Genomic DNA, 347 nt, shown 5'->3' with positions numbered 1-347 from the left:
AGATTTCCATATTGAGCAACTTCAAACCTAAAATGCCTAGAACATGGACTTGATCCTTTTTTCTATTTTTGTCAGAAAAAAATGCCTCCGTTCTAAATATTAAAGTTCTTTCCAGTTTCCCATTTCTTTTTTTTATATTATCACGTTTGATTTCTTGTCCATTTTACGTAGGTCTGTTCGATTTCATGTAACATTTTATGTGACTAAATTATGACAGCGACAATAGTCGACTTCCTTCATTGTTAATTTGTCCTTTTACGTGGTTTATGAAGAAAACAAATGAATTATTACTATAATAAGTATTTAGGAATACATATACAAACATGTATATCTGTAGGATTGCGAAA

This window comes from Penaeus monodon, chromosome 22 (assembly GCF_015228065.2).
Source record: "Penaeus monodon isolate SGIC_2016 chromosome 22, NSTDA_Pmon_1, whole genome shotgun sequence".
Classification (NCBI taxonomy): domain Eukaryota; kingdom Metazoa; phylum Arthropoda; class Malacostraca; order Decapoda; family Penaeidae; genus Penaeus; species Penaeus monodon.
Note: the sequence above shows the minus strand (reverse complement) of the source record.